This window comes from Pinus tabuliformis, chromosome Q, assembly GCF_031772625.1.
Source record: "Pinus tabuliformis cultivar Carrire ecotype Pingquan chromosome Q, CPIR1, whole genome shotgun sequence".
Lineage (NCBI taxonomy): Eukaryota > Viridiplantae > Streptophyta > Pinopsida > Pinales > Pinaceae > Pinus > Pinus tabuliformis.
The window spans coordinates 153,253,771-153,277,279 of record NC_142296.1 but is presented as its reverse complement, the minus strand read 5'-3'; the positions used below and the strand labels follow the sequence as shown (position 1 = coordinate 153,277,279).

Genomic DNA, 23,509 nt, shown 5'->3' with positions numbered 1-23,509 from the left:
GTTTTCCATATTTAAAAAAAATAAAAAAATGTAAAGAGGGTGTGTCCTAAAAGAAAAATCAAAGGACAAAAAGAATAAAAAAGGTAAAAAAAAAAGAACCCCAAGAAAAGAAAAGACCATGAAAGTGTGCAAGTCAAAATGCCACTACTTTTTAGTTTTTGTGTAAAATAAATGATTGTGTGCAGCTTGTAATATTTGCCACAATCCATGATGGTCAAAATGTTTAAACTTGGCTATTTCATGTTTCAATTTCATGTCTATAGTTAGAGAATAAAATCTGACCAAACTGTTTAATCTTGGCAGATAAGTAGATTAGGTAGAGTAAATAAACGAAGCTCAATTGTTTAATCCGAGCCCTTGGATGTAATAAGGTTAGATTTAGTTACTTTACTATTGTAAGGAAAAAGAAAAATGTTTGATAAGGGTTTGCTAGCTCAAATGCACCCTAATAAAGAGAAGTAAAAATGGTAGGATGAGTAGATGGGTAAGTAGAAGAAAGGTTGCAGAATTGTGATGATTGTTAGAAAAAGCATATTTATGAACCGCATCATGAAATTTGTAATTATGAATGAGAAATTGGACTTGCACAAAGTTCACAAAGTCAAATTAATTAACTCCCTTCATTCATTTTCCCCTTTTACTTAACTAATTTCCCAAAATAATGTTTGAAGTGCCCAAAATCTTAAGTCAAAGGGGCTCGGAGCATTTCTATGACTTTTGGAGGGACTAGACCCTCGACCCAATGACTTATAGATCTTAAGTACTAAGATCCCCTCATAAACATTTACCCCCCTTCAATTCATTCATTTTCCCTAATAAATCCCTTTCCTAAGGTTAAAACTCTACTTTTCCTAAGGAAAAGTAATCACCCCTATGAATACCCCTTTTATAAAAACCCACAAAAATACACTTAGCCTAAGTTATAATGTTTCTATGTAAAAAGAAAATGAATTACAATGAAATACATTATACTTAGCGCAAACACATTTTCATTTATCTCCCGCAATTTTCATATTAACTTTTAATATTATTTATATGTTAATTCCCGAAAAATAAACCGTTTCTTGTATATATTTATTAAACCCCTTTAATATTAATAGCCCTACCCTAAAGTTTGAAATATAAAATTTATATTATCCGAACCCCGACAAATGACATAATTAATCAATTTGCTATTAATTAAATTCAAACCATCCACCAATCATATCTCGCCCAATACCTTAATCACCGCCTTAACCCCTCATTAAGCTAAAACCACCACATTTAAATGCCCACCGGGCCCCTCCATTACCTTCTGTGCAACTCCCGTGCCCAACCACCACACGGTCTCCCCCCTCACCATCTAACGGCCCATGTTGATTTCGGAGGGGCCAGAAATCCGAGTGATACCCGCCCAAAAAGGGTTATTTTCCACTGGGCCCCCGAAGCAACATGGCACTTAATGAATGGAATCGAGTGGCCTCCCCCCAATATCACCAAACGCCCAAAGGTTGCGCAAAGTAAACCACTTACTGCCAGTCCGCTACCCGCCAAAATAGTCATTGTTCACCCCACTACGCGACAAACTATCGCTATTCACCCGTACCCGCCTAATTGAATTTTCGTGCATAAATCCAAAAAACTCCCAAATCATTGTTTTATCATTTTTCAACGGTAATTTTCCATGCACAGGCCTGTGAATGTTGAAATCCATCAACCCACGTACACTTGCACTCAGAAGATGCCAAAAGCTCCCAGATTTCCTTCTAGCCCGATTGAAGCCTTTTCAACCGTTCAAAATTGCCAGATACCTGGTTCAGACCTAGTTTACTCCAAATTCCATGTATTTAAGCCAGAATCATTGAAATCCCTGTAAATTTCTGAACCAGTCTCTAAGTTTTCTTAATTGAAATTAAAGGGAACTTTAGTAACTTAAAACCCACCTGGAATTGAACCACCATTACCTCAAAGACTGAAAATTTACCGTCCCCATTCTTAAATCCACGAGAACTAAGAATGGCAACCTTAATTTCCATGGATGTCAGACCAATTACCACTCCTCACCTAGACCTGGACCACCTTCCCCTTGCTGATAAAGATTTCCAAATCAAGGACACCTCTGTCCTTGAATCCCCTATCAAATTATATTGTCAATATAGAGACCAATATCTAAACCATGCTCATAAAATAGGTCTTTAGGAATCTAATTTTCCTAAGTATCAATTCCCTGAGGTGCACATCTTTCCAGAAATTGTCCATTATTTTCACGCGAACTACATTCCCAGTCAAAGAGTAGCGATTTACCCTGACCAAACCATACTTTTCACCATCACTGCCGAGTCAATCAATGAAATACTGCAACTACAACTAGGGTGGAACTTAACCCCTATTTCAATTGGAGACCTACTAGACAAATTTCCTAGGTTTACCATTACGAAACTTGCTGAGATGTTCCAAACCTTCATCAGGGAGGAAAAGAATATCTCAAAATACCCTCCCCCATATGTGGCTACCATATTTTCCTCATTTGGTCAGGATATAGTAGCAATGATCTCTTGTGTTTTAGGCTATACAACCAGTGAGTACATAGATGAAATCATCTTAGCCTTCATGTCCATTTTCTCTCCAGGACAGCCTCCTATTGTCATGTGTGATTATGCCAAGTTCATAGCTGACAAAATGCATGACCAATTCTTTAGAATGAGTACTGAGAGAGTTTTTAAGTATTCTTCAGTTTTATACCACCTTTTCTTATATTACCAAGCTGACAAGTTCCCCTTCACTCTCCAAAAGCTTGATACTAAAGTTCACCCTAGGTCAGTGATTTTTTGGACTCCTTTGATCCATAATATGATTCCCCATATCCATACACAGACTTCATAGATCTTTTTGTACATCCAATAATGACCATGCTGCTAGGAAGCCCTCCTCCAAGAATCAGTTTAGATATTAGGAGGATCCTGCAACTGTCAAAACAACACAAAGTGGGAGATTGTTACTTGTACCAAAATCAAATAGAAATTAGGATCTATGGCTGTGAGTTGGCCCCATACAAACTACCCAGATACTTCCCAATGAGGTTATTTACTTTGGAGTACTACAGGCATATAATCAACTCAGAAGAGGTGCATTTTGTTAAGGCCAAAAATAAGGCCCAATTTAGAATCAAAGATCAACTAGGCCCCTTTGTATGTAACAGTCGAGAAGCTAGAAACGAAGTAGAGGAAATCATTAAGAGACTTAAACTAAAACAGAGCTTCATGTGGAGATATGATCCCTGTGACTTCATCTCCAACATAAGACAAAAAAACCAGATGGATCCCTACATTCACCACCGAATCCCTGAAATAGAGAAATATGCAAATCAATTGGAATGGGTGGAGAATACTTTAGTAGACAGGGATAGCATTGAAGTTGCAGTTGAAAATTCTCTAATTGATCTAGAGAAAAGGCTTCATGAGTGTTCTTTCCTGCAAGTTCAAGGAGAATCTCAAATCCAAGAAGAATCACAGGCATAGGGAGAATCTCATGCACAAAGTGAATCACATATAGAAGAAGAATCCCAAGTGCAAGAATAGTCAAAACAGTCAGCCTTATCAAAGGAACTAAATCAAATAGGTATACTAGAACCCAACATGAGTACTCCCCCTACCTTGCAAACTCCTCTAAATGAGGAGAAAAGCCTCAAAAGAAATAGGGAAGAGGCCACTACATCAGGCAGAGCAACCACACAACCATATGCAGAGACCAAACTAGTCAAAAGGAAGAGGTTAAATCCTATTTCAGAACAAGAATTCATAGAAGAAATAGTCGGGGCTTGGGGCCACCAGCACATAAAGAGAAAGAAGCAGCCCTGCCACTCCCGCTAGGGGCACACTAGAACCTTCCACATATCTCAGATGTCGGAAAGGAAACAGAGTGTTGAAGTGTCCTCATTTAGGATGCCAGCTGACAGGGACCAAGACATCAGAGAAAGGTACAAGGATATAAAGGCTAGGAATGAGAGGCTAAAATCCCAGACTTATGCACAGTACCTAAAGATGGCACCTACAAACCAGACAAGGCTTATTTCAGCCTATGATGTGAAAGAAGGCAAAATGCAAATGACATTTGTGAAACCTACCACTCAGCAACCTAGAACAACAGTTGAGTTTAAAAAGATAGATTTCGAAGTGCTGGAAAAGGACATACATCCTATTGACCACATCAAGCTACACAAGAATACGGGGGAGATGATTTACTCCACCTTGACAGGGAAAGCCATTGCAGCTCACCAATTACAAAATTCCCTGAAGAACATATCAGCTCAATTCCAATTGGAGAAGGCCTCTTCACAGGGAAAAGACACCAGAATCAAGTCCTTAGAGGACTTAATCATTGATTTGGGACACGATCCCAAAGATGTAAAGGCCACCCAAAAACTGATAAAGAAGAAAAATGATGACATAGCTGCTTTGAAGAAGCAACTTAAGATCCCACCATTACATCACCCATAGACAGTAGGAGTCCTGGAGACCCAAAAAGGACAAGAAGAGCTTATGGAATTGGTCTTAAAGCTAAATGACCAGTTGAAAGAAATAGAGAAAGAATTGGACACATTGATTCAGTCCAAGCAAAGTGAATTGGCCACCACTTCTAAAACTGCCATTCCCAAAGTAACAACTGCAATTCCTTCAATGTTGGCAGCATCTTTGGCATCAACAGCTCCACCTTCCATAGCACTGCCAATCACAACTGAGTCTACAACAACAGGTGCTTCAATAGAAAAGGCAATAGAGCTAGTGAAATCCATGTAGGAAATGTTTATCCAGGAAACAGAATTGAAAAGGCTTAGGGATAAATTGGCAAGCTTAGAAACTGATTACAAGCTTGCCCAGATTCAGCAGAGAGAAGAAACACAGAAAGACCTAAGGATGGTGAGAAGATCAAGGTCCTAGAGAAAGATTTAACTCTACAAAAGCCACTAGGAAAAACCAAAGAGACACTCTGGGCCAATATCATTGACTCTATCAATAATATTTGGCCATCAATTCAAGTAATATTTGAGAAAACAGAACTGGTGAAAGTGGCCACTGAGGCTATTAAGAAAGTAAGGGAAGATTTGGGAGATCAACTTGAGGATGCTAATCGACTCATCAACTTCTTGAACAACAAGAACATACATGAACTTAATGAGTTTGGTGTAGAGGATAGAACTAAAGCTATCATAGAAGTTAAAAAGGTTCTTTCCAAAAGAAACCTTATGGTTAACCTAGAGGAAAAATGCCATAACATGCAGGTGGGCATTAACAGATTCATGGCAGAGTTTCAAATTTTGAGGGATAAAGGCCTTCCAAGTCTTATGGTCATCCATGACAAACTTATGACCCAATTCGACTACACTGACAAATTAAGGAAGTTGGCCAAAGATCAAGCATGCACTTCAGGTATCAAAGCCGTGCCAATAGGGAAAGTATTGTATGATACTTTAGAGGATCTATTCTTTCTGGAGCATGAGGTGAAACACTTGTTTGTCACCAAGCCTAATTTTTCCAAATACACAGAGGCAGACGAGATTTATAGAAGAATTCTCAAAGTAAAATTACCTAAGGATGAATGGTGGGAAAATATGACAGATTTACTAAAAGTTACCACAGTAAATCTGAACGCAGGTAAGAGATAGATAAAATGGGTCAAAGAGTAGCAGGTTAAAGAGTGTCAGTAAAAGATTAAAGACAAGGATGATTCCAACATGCAAATATCAGCCAACTTAAAGGGCTCAAATTCAACTACAAGGGCCAACACTACCACAATAAGAGGGACAACATGATACAATTTTCCATCTGTCTCTATCTTCATGCTTGAAGATATTTTTATTTCCTTAATTAAATCTCAAACTGTTATGAGATATTTTGTAATATTTTTGTATAAATACTTCACATTTCAAGGTATTTAGGGTCGATTCAAAGACATTTATGTAGACTTTTCTCTCAAGTCACAGTCTTATTGTAAAAAAACTGGATTGGCTTGCTGGATCATGGAATAAAGTTTGGACATTTTACAAGATTCCTATGTAAAGAGAAAATCAAATAAGTATTATCTCATGTGTATTATTTTTTTCCCTATTTTTATTGATAATCATATGTGTTTCTATGAAATCTGAATGTTAAAGTAGGAATCATATTTCAAAATTTGCTTCAATGCACTCTGTCTTGACTGTTTACATTCTTAAATGTTTTCTGCTAAACTATATTAGCTAGGAAATTCTTAGCTGCTCCTTAGCTTCCGTAGTTTTTGTTATGATCTATGTAGCAAATGATTATTAATTTCCCTTTGTTTATGATCACCCCCTATTCCTCATTCTGATCCCGGTCCAAGGTTCTTAAGTGCCCTTTTACCCTAGTTAGAATCATTCCATCCATTAGCCCTTGAAGATTTGTCCTTTGTTTTGCTAGCCTACCCTGTAAACACTCCCTTTAATGATCTGATCTAGCTATGTTATCCTTTTATTGACTCCATAGCCCAATGGCTTAAAGAAACTAGCTCTACCCATCTGTTCCTAGAATACCACCACCCAACCAAAATCAAGACCTTATGAACATTAAGAACTAGCCTAAAATCCCACCCAAACAATGTTAAATTATAAAGAGAGAGCCCTCTATGGACTTAGGTTGGCTAGAACCTGAGTCTAAAGATTGGTTTGTGGTTACCTTAGATTATTCCTTCTTTTCATAACTTCTAGGGAAGACTTCTGAGTGATAACATAGTGGCGACCATACTGGGGACCTCAAATCCTCAGTCTTAATAAACCTTTGAGAAATTTCAAATATTTATTTCAAGCCTCTTGAAGGGTTTGTTAGAAGTTATTTACAAAAATTTCATAAAAAGAAATAACTAGAAAAATTCAAAACTCTGGCTTCAAGGAGAACTCACTATACTAGGGCCAATCCTCATCCAAACCCTACCCCAATATTTGATAATCCTAATATGATTTCAAGAATATCCAGAAGACAAGAAAGTTCAATCAATCCTACACCTTCAATCAAAGCAGATTCACACCCTGATGAGTGGTTGCTTTTAGAAGACCTCCCCTTTGATGAGTCATTTGACCTTTCCCTACTTAGAACTCGGTCTAAAAGTGCACTTGATGACATAGTTCTAGACCCAGAGTTTATTGCATATCTTGATTCCAAAAGGAAAACCTGTCAATTGATCAGTACATTCTAAATTCCCCTCAGTCATCCCTTACCACTGCTAAGATCCCTATGCTTTCTGAAACAATTTCAACTCCCTTTAGTTCACCATTATTCCCTTCCACCTCTGAAGTTCATTCCTCACCTCCATTTATACCTTCAATTCCCCACCAACCTATCATTACACATCAGTCACTTATTACTCTCAGCTCTTCATCACTCACTGTATCACCTCTTGGTATCCTAACTCCACTTCTTAGTCCTGCCCAACTTAGAGCCATGGAAAATAGATATGCTCCTCTTGTGTTACCTACTCCACGTGGTGCCATGCCACAAGATTACCAGAACAAAATTGTCCAATTCGATGGCATAGGAACTTACACAAAACAACAACATACAAACAAAATGATTGATTTCTTTGAATTACATGAAATTGATATTGGAGATGTCCAAATGAGACTTTTTGCTCAGACTCTAGCTAGTGATGTAAGAACATGGTTTAGATCTTTACCTGCTAATAGCATAGACACTTTAGAAGTATTTTATCAACAATTTTTAAATAGATGGGAAAAGAAAAAGAACCCTCTGCAGATCCTTTCAGAATATGAAAAGATCAGAAGAGGACCAAATGAAACAATCTAGGATTACTGTACCAAATTTAACAATATATACAATGCAATACCAGTCAATCTTAGACCCCCACCTGGTTTAGCTCTAATAAAGTTTCCTGATGGGTTTGATACTGATATGGCATTCCAACTGAGAGACAGAAATCCTCCAACCTTAGAAGATATGCAGAGTGTAGCAGTTAGTGTAGAATCTAATTTTCTAGCAAAAAGAGCTAGGGTTAGGGATGAAAGGAGAGGACCGTTGAAAGATGAAGCATCACCCTCTGACCTTAAAATAGATGCCCTAGCCAAAGGAATGGAAAAATTGATGGATAGGATAGAGAACATTGAAAGGAAGCCTCACTGGGATAATCAACAAGCACCTCCAGTGAGAAATCCAAATTTTAGAAAGAATCAAAATCAAAACACTGGAAAAAATGGACCTGATCAGAATATTAGGCCTCCTTTTCAAGAAAACTATGCTGAAACTTCCCATTCAGAAGACCCTGAACAAGACACACAAATTAACTTAATGGGATTAGATGAGGAGGAAATTGTCTTTTTGACTCAAGATGATCAGGAATTACATATGCTTCAGCAATTATAGACCCAATCCAGAGAATCATTTGATTACAAGCAAGGTTATGATTCTGCTATCTTCGAAGTGCACAAACAATACAACTTGAGGAGTAAAAATAACACTGATACTCCTAACCAAAACAAGAAAGCAGTACCAAATCAACCTAAGAAAATCAAAATAGTTCCAGTTACTAAAACTCTCCAAATCCTCTCTAGACCAAATCAGAACCCTTCTGGTCCCACCATTCTAGATATAACCAATGACCAACTCCTTGATAATCAACCATCCCCTTTAATCCCCTCCAAGGAGATAGTGGAGGAATCTAGAAACATCACAATAGAAAATCCATAGAAGAAGACTTCAAATGTAGAAAAAGAAGACCAACCTACTCCAAATCCTGCCATGAAAATTCCAATTCCTCAAACAGAGAAAGCCTCTTTGCCTTTCAATTTAGGAGCAGAGGTGGCTAAGCTAAAAATCTCAGTTCCCTTAACAGAGTTGATTAAAAATGAAACTTACAAATCTCAAATAAGCAAATCCTTAAACTTTGTTGAGAATGAAGATTCTATTAACTTGTTTGATGATCAACCTGAGCTTATAATCCGTCCTGATGTTAATGGAAAACCATTAGAAGGAGGGATACCACCCTTTTATATTAGCCTTAACATCCATGATAAGATCTTACACAACGAAATGTTAGATTATGGGGCTTCACACAATTATGTTGTGGAAAAATTGAACTTGGATATCACTAGGCCTTACAAGGATCTCTTTTCATTTGATTCAAGTCAAGTAAAGTGTCTAGGGTTAATCAAAGACCTGTGTGTTTCCTTAGTATATCCTGCTAAGACCATTCTCATGGGCATAGTTGTCGTTGACAGACCACCTAAATATGGCATCCTATTGTATAGATCATGCGGGGCTAAACTCCAAGGATCTTTGCAACTTGACATGTCATATGCCACAATGTCAGTCTTTGGACATCCTAAAAAACTGTACAGAGAAACTCTAACAAAATATGTAGTAAGTAGCCAGACTAGGCCTCAAAACTTTCCTATCTATTCCATGGATTCTGACATTGATTATTTTATTTTGTACAATGTTGAACAAACAAAAGAAACTTCTTCAAACAACATTATTTCAGAACCAAAAGAAATTGCAGTTATAGTTCAAAATGAAATTGTCCAAACTCAAGAACTTTCAGATAAAAAAGATAATCAATACACCTTAATCAATGAAGATTTTGTCCCCCAAGACAGTAAGAATTATGAACATGAAATATTATGGCATCTTGAATTTGATGGGTTAGTGAACAAGTTAGGAGCAGGAGCAGGAGTATGGATTTACAATTTAGAGAATGATTACTCAGAGGGCCATGCTTACAGACTGAATTTCAAATGCACTAGCAACATGGCTAAGTATGAAGCACTTATTTTAGGTCTCAAATTGGTTATAAAGTTAGGAGCCATAAGAGTGTCTATTATGGGAGATTCTGAGTTGGTTATTAAACAAATTAATGTTGTATATATGACCAAAAACCCTAGATTAAGTTTTTATAGAGGAACAATTGTAGAAATATTGAACACTTTTCTAGAAGTTAAGCTTGCAGTCATCCCAAGGAAACATAATATGCAACCTCATAGTTTAGCCATGTTTTCTAGCACTTGTAGGTTACCATTTCAACCTAACCATCAGTACACTGCTGAGGTTAGACACAGACCTCCTATCCCAGATAACTTCAAAAATTGGCAAGTATTCACTAATGAACAATAGATGAATAATTTTTTAACCTTAGAGGAGGAATTTGTAAATAGCAATATAGATACTAACATAACAGTAGATCCTTGTTTTACAGATAAAATAGAAATTAACAAATTAGAAGATGAAGAGATAGATAGATTCCATCCCACTAAATTTACAAAATCAGATGTACAAAACCCAAAGCAAGTTGAAATTGAAGAGATAATTAACAAATGTTCTGAAATTATTAATCTCAAAGACAACTTTTTTCCCAGAGGGTTAACCCCTTTGGAAGACTTGTTTGATTCAAATGATGTCCCTAGAAAACCAAAAATGGAACCCCTAAAGTCTGATATAGAGGACTGTAACCTAGGTACTGAGGAAAATCCAAAATTGATAAAACTTTCAAAGTCCTTACCTCCTACTAAAAAAGTGAAATACATTGAATTTCTAAAGGAATTCCAAGATGTCTTTGCTTGGAGTTATGAGGACCTCAAGTCCTATGACACCAACATAATACAACACACCATCCCCATAAAAGAAAACCAAAATCCTTTTAGACAGAAGCTTAGGAGGATTAATCCTATCATATTGCCTTCTACTGAGAAGGAAATCAGAAGAATTTATGAAGGCAAGATAATATCACCAATTAGATTCTCTTATTGGGTTTCAAATTTGGTGCCAACAAGGAAGAAGACTGGTGAGATTAGACTATGTGTTGATCTCAGGAATCTCAATAAAGTTTCACTCAAAGACAATTACCCTCTCCCTAAAATGGATCATATATTACAAAGAGTAGTAGAGTCAACTAGGATCTCATTATTGGATGGGTTTTCTGGTTACAATCAAATTCTAGTTCACCCAAATGACCAGGCCAAAACAACGGTCACTAGTCCTTGGGGCACATTCATTTATTTGAAAATGCCTTTTGGATTAAACAATGCAGGGGCCACCTTTCAAACAGCTATGGACATAGATTTTACTAAGGAGATTCATGACTTCCTAGTAATATACTTAGATGATATCATTGTATTCTCGAAATCTGACAAATAACACCTAGATCATCTAAGGCAGGTCTTCGTCAAATGTAGGAAGTATGGAATTTCTTTGAATCCTAAAAAATATATATTTGGGTTAGAAGAGGGAAAAGTTCTAGGCCACATAATCTCTAAAGATGGTATCAGAATAAATCCTACAAGACTTGCATCCATCTTACAAATATAACACCCTAGGAGCATTAGAGAATTAAAAGCCTTTTTAGGAAAAATAAACTTTCTTAGAAGATTTATTTCTAACTTGGTAGAATTAATTAGATCATTAAATAACATGTTGAAAAAGGATTCGACCATAAAATGGACCATTGAAGCTAAGAGATCCTTTGAAGATATTAAGCTAGCCTTAACAAAGACACCAGTTTTGGTCAGTCCAAAGTTTGATAGGGATTTCATCATATTTTCCTTTGTCTCATAACATACAATTGTTGCAGTCCTACTGCAGAAGAATCATCAGGGTTATGAACAACCTATTGCCTTTTTTAGCAAAGCCCTAAGAGATGCCCCTTTAAAGTAAAATATAATGGACAAGCAAGCCTTTGCTCTCGTCAAAGCTATCAAAGATTTTAGAGTTTACATTTTATATTCTCATGTAATAGCCTATGTCCCCAATGTAGTAGTCAAGGATATCCTAACTCAGGATGGTCCAGATGGAAAGAGAGGGAAATAGATTGCCACTATATTAGAATATGACCTAGAAATCAAGCCAACAAAGTTAATCAAAGGCCAAGGTTTAGCCAAGATCATGGCTGAATCAAACTGTCAGGCCTTAGACATAAATTTTATTGTAGAAATGGATAATGGAGAGATGGTGACTCCACCAATCAACCAGGCCTTTATTGAATCATCGTGGTATGTTGATATCATATATGTTTTACAAAATTTACAAGCTCCTCCGAAATTATCCAGGACCAAAAATAGGTTTTTAAAAATGAAATCTTTAAAATTTTGCATATTTGACAATGTTTTGTTTTGGAGGAATCATGAAGGTATCCTTCTTAACTGTTTATTGAAAGAAGAATCTGACAAGGTGTTACAAGAGTTTCATGCAGGTGACTGTGGAGGACACCTTTACTAAAAAAACACTGCTGAAAAGATTCTTAGAGCCAGTTTCTATTGGCTCACTTTGTTTTCTGATGTAAATAAATTTGTAACCTCATGTCATAAATGCCAAATTTTTGAAGGAGAGAAAAATCTTTTACCCCTTCCCCTGAAACCAATATCTGCTGAAGCACCTTTTCAACAATGGGGTCTTGACTTCATTGGTGAAATCCACCCACCTTCCTCTGCACAACACAAATGGATCCTCACTGCTATAGATTATTTTACCAAATGGATAGAAGCCATACCATCAAGGCAAGCCACTGACACTGTTATAATAACCTTCCTTGAATCCAACATCCTATATAGATTTGGGTGCCCAACCAAGATCATCACTTATAATGCAACAAAATTCAATTCTAAGAGAATGATTGATTTATGTAATAAGTACCATATAAATTTGGGCCATTCCACAGCTTATTACCCCCAAGGAAATGGACTAGCAGAGTCCTCAAACAAGAGTTTAGTGAATATCATCAAAAAAAATTTAGAAGACAATAAGAAAAAAAAGGAACAAGAAGCTAGTGAATGCCTCATGGGCAGACATGCTAACCACAAAGAAGTCCATTGGTACTAGCCCTTATCAATTAGTTTATGGAATGGAAGTTGTTTTCCCATCATCCTTGGGAACACCAGTGATGAAGTTGCTCCAAGAGTTGCAGGTTGAACCAAATGACATCCAAAGAAGAATCAACCAAACAATTCATTTACAATAGACCAGGGAAGAAGTGTACATCAGATCTCAAGTTGTGCAGGAAAGGATCAAGAAGAATTTTAATAAAAGGACTAAGGCAGAAGATTTTTACCTAGGGGACAAAGTTTTGAAATGGGACTCAAGAAGAGAGGATAAAGGTAAACATGGGAAATTTGATTTCCTATGGAAAGGCCCATATGTCATATATGCATTTAGAGGTAATAATGGTTTCTTTCTCAGAGAAATGGATATCACAGAAGCAGAAGGAGGACCAGTTGATGGTCGAATGCTTAAACACTACATTGAACCTAGTTACTTATTTCACTAATCATTTGTACATATTTTGTTTTTTCAAAAGTCTACAGTTGATTAGATAGTAATTCTTTGGAGTTGAAGCCCGAAGAGAAGGCCCAAAGCTTCAAAGGTTTTGTTGTCATAAATAGCAATAATGTAGAAAAGTGAAAAGGGAAAAGTTTCAGAGTGACATCACAACAATTCAGAAGGCCATTGATCTACAAGTTCTTGACATTTCACCAGGAAATTCCATCCCCAAGTGGAGCCACTGTTAGACTCCGTCTCATGTCAGAGATTGATTCTTCTTCAAAACCCTGTTTTGAAGAAGAAATCATTAAATGTATTTTTTAGAATATGTATCAAATTCTCCAGCTCTTCAAAAGGGAGCAGCTTCCTCAGCTCCTATCTCTGCAAAAAACACGAACAGAAGAAAACAAAACATCATCAACAATCAGCTTGTCAGTCTTCAATCAAAGTCAAATTCATCAAAATTTATCAACCGCTAAAGGAAAAATCTGTCAAAACATTTGGTAGTCACCTACTCTGTTTTTCCATTGAAGGGAAAGTACATATAGATAATGAAGAAGAGAAATTCAAATCGTTTTTCAGAGTCTCCATGAAGATATTTGACTACATCTGCTCCCTGGTAAAACCAGATTTGTCATCAAGGCCATTTTCCATTATCATAATTGTTGAAAGCAGGGTGCTGACAGTTGAAAATCAAGTTGCTTTTGCCTTAAGAAGGTTGGCTTCAGGCGAGTCTCAATGCAATGTAGGAGAATCATTCGATGTGGGGAAATCAATAGTTTCTCAGGTCCCATGGAAGTTTGTGGAGGCTATGGAAGAACCAGGCATGCATCGCTTGAAATGACCTGATGCAAATAAGATGAACGAAATCAAGTCCAAATTTGAACGAACCAAGGTTTTCCCAACTGTTGTGGAGCCCTTAAAACTACCCCACATTGTTATGAGGTTGCCTTCTGTAGAAGCTTCAAGTATCTGGCATGACTCTGAGGAAAATTATAGTATGATATTGCATGGCAATCGTGGACCCTGAAATGAGGTGTCGTGATATTCTAACTGGTTGGCCTGGTAGCATTAATGACCATCATATCCTGAAAAATTCAGGATTTTTCAGACAATGTGAATGTGGTAAGAAGTTGAATGGCTCAGTGAATGAATTGTTAGATGGCGTTGAAATTAGAGAATACATAGTTGGGGACAAAGGTTATCCTTTGTTACCTTGGCTTCTGACTCCTTATCATGGATTGGGTTCAATGCAAAGCACCATGGCACAAGATTGGTTGCAGAGTGGCAGTGGCAACCGCTGAGGGAAATCACAGTTATGGACAATTGCTTGCTTCGGCTTGGAAACTTTCAAACACATTACTAGAAGACAATTTGCTTAAGTGTTTCGTAGTTTCTTCAAAGTTGATCCCCCACCATACTTCGTAATCTCGCTGAGTCTAAATTACAAATTCAAAGTAAATTTGAGTCGATTCAATAACTAAATATAGCTTGGAAGTAAATCGGTACACCGCAGACCAAATGATTCTCCTTTATTTAACGCCCACAAATTTCGTTTTTGTCTGCTCTCTAAATTTGTCGTTGGTAACTTGGTACGTGTCTGCGTTGATCATGGTCTACTCTTGCATATTTATTTGTACGTTTTCTTGCTTTGAAAATGGACGACATGGTTTTATTTCTTTATTGGGTTCTAAGCAGACTACAAATGGAAACATATCTCAGCTGATGAGAGAAATGAATGATATTACCAGTCTTAATGGGGCTCGGATAGGTATTATGTCAAAGCCCTCAGCAGAGTTCGTGGCTGGCGTTTGGGCAACATGGATTAGTGGTGCTGTCGCTATTCCCTTGGCTCTTAGACACCCAGAAGCAGAGATTCTCTATGTGATGAACGAGGCGGATGTTTCTTTTGTAATGGGACTATCAAGGAATTTTGAAGGGCATTGCAAAAAAGATGTTATGCACGCTTTTATCTCATTCCTTTTGTTCCAAAGCTTCCGATGGATTTCAGAGCATCTGAGGTGTTTCATTCGAGGGATGTCAAGCATGATTCTTCAGGAATTCTGTCGGAAGAGGTGATAAATCGGCATTGATTTTGTACACAAGTGGTACGACGGGAAAAAGCTTGATCCCGAAACAATTCAATACTTTACGGAAATTTCATCTCTTCTAGAAAACAACAGCACTGATGCAGAGGAGAGAGTTATTCTATGCTCAAATGCTCTCGATGAAAGCCGTGGCAAAGAATTGCAACTGTGTTACGATAAAGTTTTTAGTAGACTATTTGAAAATCGCATATTGAGCGGTGAAAAGGACCAACTTTGCAGTTTTTTTTCACAATGTATCAACATTTTCCCTTCTATGGCAATTGATCAATCAGGATCACATGTTGCAGAAGCAATGCTGAGGTCTCTAGCCTTAGCTCTTCAAGATTGTGATGCAAAAGGAGAAAGTCATACCATTATTGAACAGGTTTTGACTATGATATGTGAGAAAGTTGCTGAAAATCCCGTAGATGTTATGTGCAACCAATATGGATCATAGGTCTTGCGCAGCCTTCTATGTCTCTATCATGGAACATTGCTTGAGTCTCAGGATAAATTTCATTCGGGCAACATTACCTCTACTCTAGCAGACAGGTTGAGTGGTTTGTCATCACAGTTGTGATGCCTAAAAAGAAAAACTGGACAAGACATCATTGCGGGCTTTTCCAAATCTGTTGAAGTTTGTTGCAAGCAAGATCTTAGAATATTCCAGAGATAGTGTTGCAGTTCTACAAGTAGACACCTTTGGCAGTCTTGTCTTACAGACCATTTTGAAATTACTAGTGGGAGACAAAAAAGCTGTGGTAAGGGTGATAACTGTCCTTTTGGGTTGTTCTGAAAACAATGTTATAAAAGAAGGCATTCGAGAATGGAGAAGTCCTCTAGACGGGGTCATTATCTTTCAGAAGCTGATTCTTAAGTTTCAGTTCTGGATGAGGAAGCGAGTTGGATTTAATTCTGGCTTACATTGGAAGGTTTCAAAGGTATACAGATGACTTTAAGGAGCAGTTGTTTGATTTTCATAAGACTAAAAACAGATTTAATTGGTATGGTGAATGGCGAATCCAAATCCAAGTATCATCTGCCAGAAGTGAATGTTGGCGCGTAGTTGTCATTTTGCTGGCATCTTGTTATGCCAGATTTGCTGGTATTAAAAATATATTGAGCTATGTTTATTAAAATTGGTTTTTATTTCAAATGGAAAATATAACATGGCAGCCAATTGCGAATCCGATCCGATTTCAAAGTACATGCGGTGGATTTACTCCAGATCATCAAGATCCTTTCCTAATTTCGGTAAACCGGCCAACGCATTTCCAGAGATTTGGGGCGCAGTTTGCAAAGTGGCATGCAAGATTCGATTGCCTGTGTTTATCTTCAGTAAATGGGATGGACACCTGTAATGCCACCTCTTCATCAGATTCAACAGATTCGAGTGGAAGGAGCGCTATTCTCTCTTCAGAAGCGCTGAGTGTTTGTTTTTTAGTTTTATTTATTAATAATGAAAAAACAAATCCCTTGTCTTGGGGGTCGATTTGTTTTTTCTTAATAGATTTTTTATTTAATGTATTAAAAACAAAATCATTTGTAAGAGAGAGTTAGAAGGGAGAGTTTCTGAGTGTTGAGAGCTGGTGGAGAATAGGGTTTTCAATGTACAGTTTTTGGCAGGGATTTTTAATGAAATTTCACAGCTCTGACTTCTGAGATTCCTGTGGCGTGATAATTTAGCATAAGTTTTTCTCTTGTTTCATATGTAATCTGTTATGTTTCATTTCACTACATGATCATTTCTAACTGAACAAATGAAGTGTTTAGGTAAGAATTCATGCCTGCCATGCTCTGCCTATAAGTTTGTTCATGTTTAATGTTTTCTACTGTTTAAGGAGGATTCAAAGTTATTGTTTGCCTTCCTTAGCTCCGCACCAGTCTTTCCATCCCATTTAAAATCTAGATTTGATGCTAAATTTCTTGCCTACCTTTCCTCAGTCGATAACATGTGTTGTTCATTATATTTCTCTGTTTCAAGCTGTGATTTTGCCCATGCAGCCCAGAAAAACCCCATTATTTAATTAAAAACCCCAAATCAAACCCTTTGATCAGTTTACTAGCCTAATATCAGTGTTACCCGTTTGGTCATCTCATCCATTTGAAGATCTACCGAGATTGACCGGAGAGAGCCTTCTCCTGCCCCGTAGGGCTAGCTACGGGGCTGAATGGTTTGATGTTGCCTTCAGGTTTACCTTTTTCAGCCTGAGGTAAAATCTCAAGCGCTAACATACTGGCGACCATACTGGGGAGAACATTCAACTTGTTGATTGTCTTGTCCTAGTACATGCAATCAAGGTGCAGATCTGATGTTGATGGTGGACAGCAGTCAGACACTTATGCAGGCTGAACCATTCACCTGGCGACTCCAGCTCGATCCAGACAGTGCTCGCTGATCCATTCATGCAATGGAAGGGTATGTGGCAAACCCTACCCTGTGTGAAGCTGTAGAAGAAATAAGAAAGCTGTTAGCAGATAATGAATTTGATGAAAATGTTTTCAATGCCTTGCTTCAATGGATGAAATCTTCACGGTTCCCTGGATTCAAAACTAAAGTGTATGAGTTAATTGTTGAAAGAATCGAAAAGGAGATTCAGTGTCTCGATGAGCAGATTCAGCCATATGATTTCCAAGACCCTAAAAAGTTCTTGGAAATCCTTCCTCATTCGAGAAAAGATATCATAGAATTGCCTACAGTCGTTTACATTGACAGTGTGCAGCTGGAAGTATGCATCACAGAGTTGGGGCAGCCAACAGAGTCCGGCTTCCGTGATCCTATTGCAGCATACATGGACACATTTTTCAGTTTGATTGATAGATCAGGCTGTCTTGTACGTGATCAGGCTCAGTACGTGCATGAAGGGCTGCCAGCAACTGCATCTGTGACTTCGTGGCAGCATTCTCAAGCAACTTCATTTTCAGGTTTACTTGAATGGTTAATTTGGCATTTTAGTATTACCTGATCTATTGTTTGTACAACAGATTAGGGTAGATTTTCTAAATAAATAAGCAGCCATAAGGGCAGCATCTTGTTTTAGTTTGCTTGAATTGAAGATTGTTTGAGTTCAGTTTCAGTTTGAAAATCAAGTCAAGAGTTGTGTTGATGATGACTCCATTGCCCAATGGGTGGAGGCACTGTTTGCTCTCCCAAAGTTCTGCGGTTCTTGGCACCTCCACGAAGCGGCAACTGCCATCCCAATTGGAGCCGATGTTAGACTCCGTCTCATGTCAGAGAATGGTTCTTCTTCAAAACCCTGTTTTGAAGAAGAAATCATTAAATGTATTTTTTAGAATATGTATCAAATTCTCCAGCTCTTCAAAAGGGAGCAGCTTCCTCAGCTCCTATCTCTGCAAAAAACATGAACAGAAGAAAACAAAACATCATCAGCAATCAGCTTGTAAGTCTTTCATCAAATTCAAATTCATCAAAATTTATCATACGCTAAAGGAAAAATCTGTCAAAACAGTTGGCAGTCACCTACTCTGCTTTTCCATTGAAGGGAAAGTACATATAGATAATGAAGAAGAGAAATTCAAATCGTTTTTCAGAGTCTCCATGAAGATATTTAACTACATCTGCTCCCTGGTAAAACCAGATTTGTCATCAAGGCCATTATCCATTATCATAATTGTTGAAAGCAGGGTGCTGACAGTTGAAAATCAAGTTGCTTTTGCCTTAAGAAGGTTGGCTTCAGGCGAGTCTCAATGCAATGTAGGAGAATCATTCGATGTGGGGCAATCAATAGTTTCTCAGGTCCCATGGAAGTTTGTGGAGGCTATGGAAGAACCAGGCATGCATCGCTTGAAATGACCTGATGCAAATAAGATGAACGAAATCAAGTCCAAATTTGAACGAAGCAAGGTTTTCCCAACTGTTGTGGAGCCCTTAAAACTACCCCACATTGTTATGAGGTTGCCTTCTGTAGAAGCTTCAAGTATCTGGCATGACTCCGAGGGAAATTATAGTATGATATTGCATGGCAATCGTGGACCCTGAAATGAGGTGTCGTGATATTCTAACTGGTTGGCCTGGTAGCATTAATGACCATCATATCCTGAAAAATTCAGGATTTTTCAGACAATGTGAATGTGGTAAGAAGTTGAATGGCTCAGTGAAGGAATTGTTAGATGGCGTTGAAATTAGAGAATACATAGTTGGGGACAGAGGTTATCCTTTGTTACCTTGGCTTCTGACTCCTTATCGTCGTAAAGGTCTTACTCCTTCCAGGATTGGGTTCAATGCAAAGCACCATGGCACAAGATTGGTTGCAGAGTGGCAGTGGCAACCGCTGAGGGCAATCACAGTTATGGACAATTGCTTGCTTCGGCTTGGAAACTTTCAAACACATTACTAGAAGACAATTTGCTTAAGTGTTTCGTAGTTTCTTCAAAGTTGATCCCCCACCATACTTTGTAATCTCGCTGAGTCTAGATTACAACTTCAAAGTAAATTTGAGTCGATTCAATAACTAAATATAGCTTGGAAGTAAATCGGTACACCGCAGACCAAATGATTCTCCTTTATTTAACGCCCACAAATTTCGTTTTTGTTTGCTCTCTAAATTTGTCGTTGGTAACTTGGTACGTGTCTGCATTGATCGTGGTCTACTCCTGCATATTTATTTGTACATTTTCTTGCTTTGAAAATGGACGACAGGGTTTTATTTCTTTATTGGGTTCTAAGCAGACTACAAATGGAAACATATCTCAGCTGATGAGAGAAATGAATGATATTACCAGTCTTAATGGGGCTCGGATAGGTATTATGTCAAAGCCCTCAGCAGAGTTCGTGGCTGGCATTTGGGCAACATGGATTAGTGGTGCTGTCGCTGTTCCCTTGGCTCTTAGACACCCAGAAGCAGAGATTCTCTATGTGATGAATGATGCGGATGTTTCTTTTGTAATGGGTACTGAGGACTATTAAGGAATTTGGAAGGGCATTGCAAAAAGATGTTCTGCACGCTTTTGTCTCATTCCTTTTGTTCCAAAGCTTCCGATGGATTTCAGAGCATCTGAGGTGTTTCATTCAAGGGATGTCAAGCATGATTCTTCAGGCATTCTGTCTGAAGAGGTGATAAACCGGCATTGATTGTGTACACAAGTGGTACGACGGGAAAAAGCTTGATCCCGAAACAATTCAATACTTTACGGAAATTTCATCTCTTCTAGAAAACAGCAGCACTGATGCAGAGGAGAGAGTTATTCTATGCTCAAATGCTCTCGATGAAAGCCGTGGCAAAGAATTGCAACTGTGTTGCGATAAAGTTTTTAGTAGACTATTTGAAAATCACATATTGAGCTGTGAAAAGGACCGACTTTGCATTTTTTTTTCACGATGTATCAACATTTTCCCTTCTATGGCAATTGATCAGTCAGGATCACATGTTGCAGAAGAAATGCTGAGGTCTCTAACCTTAGCTCTTCAAGATTGTGATGCAAAAGGAGAAAGTCATACCATTATTGAACAGGTTTTGACTATGATATGTGAGAAAGTTGCTGAAAATCCCGTAGATGTTATGTGCAACCAATATGGATCACAGGTCTTTCGCAGCCTTCTATGTATCTATCATGGAACATTGCTTGAGTCTCATGATAAATTTCATTCGGGCAACATTACCTCTACTCTAGCAGACAGGTTGAGTGGTTTGTCATCACAGTTGTGATGCCTAAAAAGAAAAACTGGACAAGACATCATTGCAGGCTTTTCCAAATCTGTTGAAGTTTGTTGCAAGCAAGATCTTAGAATATTCCAGAGATAGTGTTGTAGCTATACAAGTAGACACCTTTGGCAGTCTTGTCTTACAGACCATTTTGAAATTACTAGTGGGAGACAAAAAAGTTGCGGTAAGGGTGATAACTGTCCTTTTGGGTTGTTCTGAAAACAATGTTATAAAAGAAGGCATTCGAGAATGGAGAAGTCCTCTAGACGGGGTCATTATCTTTCAAAAGCTGATTCTTAAGTTTCAGTTCTGGATGAGGAAGCGAGTTGGATTTAATTCTGGCTTACATTGGAAGGTTTCAAAGGTATAAAGATGACTTTAAGGAGCAGTTGTTTGATTTTCATAAGACTAAAAACAGATTTAATTGGTATGGTGAATGGCGAATCCAAATCCAAGTATCATATGCCAGAAGTGAATGTTGGCGCGTAGTTGTCATTTTGCTGGCATCTTGTTATGCCAGATTTGCTGGTATTAAAAATATATTGAGCTATGTTTATTAAAATTGGTTTTTATTTCAAATGGCAAATATAACATGGCAGCCAATTGCGAATCCGATCCGATTTCAAAGTACATGCGGTGGATTTACTCCAGATCATCAAGATCCTTTCCTAATTTCGGTAAACCGGCCAACGCATTTCCAGAGATTTGGGGCGCAGTTTGCAAAGTGGCATGCAAGATTCGATTGCCTCTGTTTATCTTCAGTAAATGGGATGGACACCTGTAATGCCACCTCTTCATCAGATTCAACAGATTCGAGTGGAAGAAGCGTTATTCTCTCTTTAGAAGCGCTGAGTGTTTGTTTTTTAGTTTTATTTATTAATAATGAAAAAACAAATCTCTTGTCTTGGGGGTCGATTTGTTTTTTCTTAACAGATTTTTTATTTAATGTATTAAAAACAAAATCATTTGTAAGAGAGAGTTAGAAGGGAGAGTTTCTGAGTGCTGAGAGCTGGTGGAGAACAGGGCTTTCAATGTACAGTTTTTGGCAGGGATTTTTAATGAAATTTCACAGCTCTGACTTCTGAGATTCCTGTGGCGTGATAATTTAGCATAAGTTTTTCTCTTGTTTCATATGTAATCTGTTATGTTTCATTTCACTACATGATCATTTCTAACTGAACAAATGAAGTGTTTAGGTAAGAATTCATGCCTGCCATGCTCTGCCTATAAGTTTGTTCATGTTTAATGTTTTCTACTGTTTAAGGAGGATTCAAAGTTATTGTTTGCCTTCCTTAGCTCCGCACTAGTCTTTCCATCCCATTTAAAATCTAGATTTGATGCTAAATTTCTTACCTACCTTGCCTCAGTCGATAACCTGTGTTGTTCATTATATTTCTCTGTTTCAAGCTGTGATTTTGCCCATGCAGCCCAGAAAAAACCCGTTATTTAATTAAAAACCCCAAATCAAACCCTTTGATCAATTTACTAGCCTAATATCAGTGTTACCCGTTTGGTCATCTCATCCATTTGAAGATCTACTGAGATTGACCGAAGAGAGCCTTCTCCTACCCCGTAGGGCTAGCTACGGGGCTGAATGGTTTGATGTTGCCTTGAGGTTTAACTTTTTCAGCCTGAGGTGAAATCTCAAGCGCTAACAGGTTCCTATACCAATAGGAGTCATAATTTTTGAATGGCTAAGATTAAACCTGTAATATGTACATACCTTTGCTTTTTGCAAATGTTTTCCATATTTAAAAAAATAAAAAAATGTAAAAAGGGGATGTCCTAAAAGAAAAATCAAAGAACAAAAAGAATAAAAAAGGTAAAAAAAAAGATGAAAAATATGAACCCAAAGAAAAGAAAAGACCATGAAAGTGTGGAAGTCAAAATGCCTCTACTTTTTACCTTTTGTGTAAAATAAATGATTGTGTGCAACTTGTAATCTTTGCCACAATCCATGATGGTCAAAATGTTTAAACTTGGCTATTTCATGTTTCAATTTCACGTCTATAGTTAGAGAATAAAATCTAACCAAATTGTTTAATCTTGGCAGATAAGTAGATTAGGTAGTGTAAATAAAAGAAGCTCAACTGTTTAATCTGAGCCCATGAATGTAATAAGGTTAGATTTAGTTAGTTTACTATTGTAAAGAAAAAGAAAATTGTTTGATAAGGGTTTTCTAGCTTAAATGCACCCTAATAAAGAGAAGTAAAAATGGTAGGATAAGTAGACGGGTAAGTAGAAGAAAGGTTGCAGAATTGTGATGATTGTTAGACAAAAGCATATTTATCACCCTCATCATGAAAGTTCTAAGTATGAATGAGAAATTGGACTTGCACAAAGTTAAATTAATTAACTCCCTTAATTCATTTTCCCCTTTTACTTAACTAATTTCCCAAAATAAAGTTTGAAGTACCCAAAATCTTAAGTCAAAGGGGCTCAGAGCATTTCTCTGACTTTTGGAGGGACCGGGCCCTCGACCCAATGACTTATAGATCTTAAGTACTAAGAT

General features: G+C 37.6%; 1 pseudogene; it reads left to right on the top strand.

The window, feature by feature from the left end:
• Window positions 1-14,981: 14,981 nt before the first annotated feature.
• LOC149218715 (protein ANTAGONIST OF LIKE HETEROCHROMATIN PROTEIN 1 pseudogene) lies at window positions 14,982-19,692 on the top strand (annotated as a pseudogene).
• Window positions 19,693-23,509: the final 3,817 nt, after the last annotated feature.